This window comes from Cyprinodon variegatus, unplaced genomic scaffold, assembly GCF_000732505.1.
Source record: "Cyprinodon variegatus isolate N-32 unplaced genomic scaffold, C_variegatus-1.0 Scaffold1003, whole genome shotgun sequence".
In the NCBI taxonomy this organism is placed as follows: domain Eukaryota; kingdom Metazoa; phylum Chordata; class Actinopteri; order Cyprinodontiformes; family Cyprinodontidae; genus Cyprinodon; species Cyprinodon variegatus.
In genome coordinates this window covers 74,447-77,588 of record NW_015151456.1, presented here as the reverse complement: position 1 = coordinate 77,588, position 3,142 = coordinate 74,447, and the positions used below count along the sequence as shown (strand labels likewise).

The window sequence follows — 3,142 nt, the reverse complement described above, 5'->3', positions numbered from 1 at the left end:
ATTGCTGCAAAAAAGTGACCACTTTGCAACTTTTCTCTCTGAGTTACAGAACACTATCAGATGCCTGATGAGACTTGAGGATTGGAGCTTCTAAGAACAAAGAGCCTCTGCTGTTGGCCTGACATGCTAAACATGCTAAATTTGGGTTTTTGATGATTTTTTTTTTATCTTTCCATCTGTTCTGTAGGACAAGCTAACAAGTTGAGCTGAATGGCACACCATCTTAGAATTCAACTCACCTTTAATGTCATAACACTATCGCAAGTACAAAGTGACAAAATTAACTATCTGCATTTAACCCACCCCCTTGGGGAGCAGGGGGCTTCCATTGTGTGGCACCCGGGGAGCATTCTAAGGTTAAGGGTCTTGTTCAGGGACCCAGAGTGGCAGTCTGTGGTAATGAGTGGGATTTGAACTCAGAACGTCAAAGACCAGTGTGCAGTGCTCTAACCACTAGGACACCACCCCCCATGTCATGTACTGAGCTGTTGTTTATAAAGCCTAAAAAAAAATGGTTTAAACACTAAAATATCGTTAACATCTATCTCTTCTTCTTTGCTCATCATATTTCATTACCAAAATATGACCCAAGAGTCATATGTTAAGATAATTCTCCTCCCCGCCTGCTGAATAAAAGTTATTGGTTGCTGAATAAGCAAAGCATTAAATAAGATATTAGTTCATCAAACTCCAGTTGCTCTAAATTAGACATAAAGGGTACATTCCAAATTCTTCAAGATAAACTTTGGTTCTCAAACATAAAATCCATGCTAAACTGTGAAACCATTGTATCATTTTATTGATTGAACTTTTGAACCATGTGTTTTTCTTCCTTTGTGCACAGAGCAGCTTACTTCAGTTGAGTTTCACTAGTATAGTCAAGAGTGTATAATTAAATATGTTTCTCTTGAGGCTGAATAATTTTTGTGAGTCAGATTTTGGAGTTCTGATGAATTGTTTCCCGATATGTGCAGAGTTTTCTGTCTGACCTATCTGAGCGAAATTCACACTTTCATTTGTTGTCTTAACTCGAAGCCAGTTAGGCCTTTGTTCACAGAACAGTATACGTTAGTGCAAATAATAATTGAATAAATAACACATTTGCCATGCCTAATAGGGTAGATCAAAGACCAGCAACAGCAGAGTGTTATTATCAAGACTAATAAATCAACAAATAAGTATTTTTGACATAACTGTAAACATGTCCCCACACTCAAGGTAATCTTTCAGTTTTCTTTTATTTGTTAAATAGAGTGAGCAAACATGTTACAAACACTACTAACAGATGAGTGTTTTAGGCCAATACAAAAGTATTATTTATGTTTAATAGACACTACATTAACTACTTATATTATAGAAAATCTTTTAATTATTTGTTTAAACTCAGAAGTTAGTACATTTCCTTACTAAGTGACTCATTTGTATACCTAAATCATAAATACATACTTAGAGTTGTGTACTGCCTAATGTTCTGCTTTTTCCTGAATTGATGTTAGAAAATGTGAGTTTGATTTTTGAAAAATGAATAAATATAGCAAGAATTAGGTAAATTAACTCTTACACTGGTGGTAATATGCTTGTAAATACTTGTTGTACCTGCTTAGCACAGCTTTAGTAGTACAACTATGACCTGGTTTTAGGTTTTTTAACTGCATAGTGGTTATTCATGCTTAGCCTCTCTCACAAGAATCCCAATTTTGCTAACATAAAAGCACATGAGTAATAAGGAAATACGTTTCCATGAATTATGTAATGATTTTTAAATAAGGATACAAGTGAATCCTTGTTAATAACAACAGTTAAATTGGTTAACATACCTGGTAGAGATGTCTTTTTATAACTAACTTTAAAATGTCATGCACATTCAAACCTGGGCAGTAGTTTATTTTTTTTTTTTTTTTTTTTTATTTCCCTGTAAAAACTCTTAAGTTCCTGTTTATTTTGGTTTACGTCAGAGAAAGACACAGCAGAGATGTTGAAGGGGCCAGACTTCAGCTATAAAAGTTGTAGAAACCCTTATTGGAAGCTCAAACACTCAAAACTGTTGGCTATTTTTCCTATGCAAATGCATTTAAACTATTATTTAAACATTCTTAATGGATGATGAATACTGGCCCGTTAACCAATTTTCAATGCAAGCAGTGCAAAATGAGGTTCCCTTTTAATACATTTTGGAGTTTCAGTTTATGTTGCAAGCCAGGGCAGTGCACCATTTCCTAATTCTGTTGACAGATATTAAATAATTCTCATTGCACATATCCATTTAATAACAAAAAATAATACAGATTACAAACTCTTCTTCAACGTAAAAGCCTTGTGATAGCTGTCAGAAACAGCTTTTATGTGTAGTCCACATTTCCATAGATATTGTCTTTGTGTTCCTTCTGTTGACCCATCTGATTTTCAGATATCTATAAAAATAAAAAATTAACATTTAGACAAAGATGACATAAACTGTGAGAGACGTATTGTACAAGTCTTGAAGATTACAAAACTAAATATCAATGAAAATACAAAATACCTCATAATTAATGTAAACAGGTTCATCAATTACTTTGGGATCTGGAGGCAATTTGTTTGTTGTTTGACAAGGGGGTTCACTGCAGATAGTTGGAATATAGAACATTTGCATTTTAGTTACATAATCTGTAAAGTAATCGGTAATGTTATCTTTTTATGGGAATAGTTCCCCTATCTTGAGGTAAAATAAATATGTTTGGATGACTGATAAGCTCATTAAATTAACGGCATCTTTGGCTGCTACAACATATATGTGATTAGCCTGCCAACTTCAACCCATCCTCGAGTACGGGAACTGTGACCACAAATAACATCACAGCCTCCCTTGAAAAAAAAAAAAAACTTTCATTAAAAGATATTTAAAACTGATTTTGATCTTTAGCTATCTTTGGTTGCATTTAACGTAAGTCTGACTGTAAAATAAAAAATAGTATTTTGTTGTCGAACAATTATGTAAGAAAGATAATCTGAATTTTTTTTTATAGAGAATCATAAAAAAAGAAACAGAACCTTTCAGGTGAATGAGAAGATGTCTGTTTGAAGTTCATATAATATCCAGACTCCTCCCGCGTGACCTTTTTTGACCTGGAATATCGAAGTAATGAAATGGTAACTGATACAG

General features: G+C 33.7%; 1 long non-coding RNA gene across 2 annotated transcripts in view; it reads right to left on the bottom strand.

Annotated features, from left to right (window-relative positions):
• Window positions 1-1,257: 1,257 nt before the first annotated feature.
• Window positions 1,258-3,142, bottom strand: part of LOC107100715 — a 3,085-nt gene continuing 1,200 nt past the window's right edge. Inside the window, exons 4-7 of one of the 2 annotated variants that reach the window (XR_001482035.1) lie at window positions 3,031-3,105; window positions 2,522-2,600; window positions 1,597-2,411; window positions 1,258-1,459 (exon numbers count right to left, since the gene is read on the bottom strand). This is a non-coding gene — a long non-coding RNA (uncharacterized LOC107100715). Of the gene's footprint in view, window positions 2,412-2,521; window positions 2,601-3,030; window positions 3,106-3,142 lie in introns of both variants that reach the window. The other variant, XR_001482034.1, reaches the window with a different exon arrangement.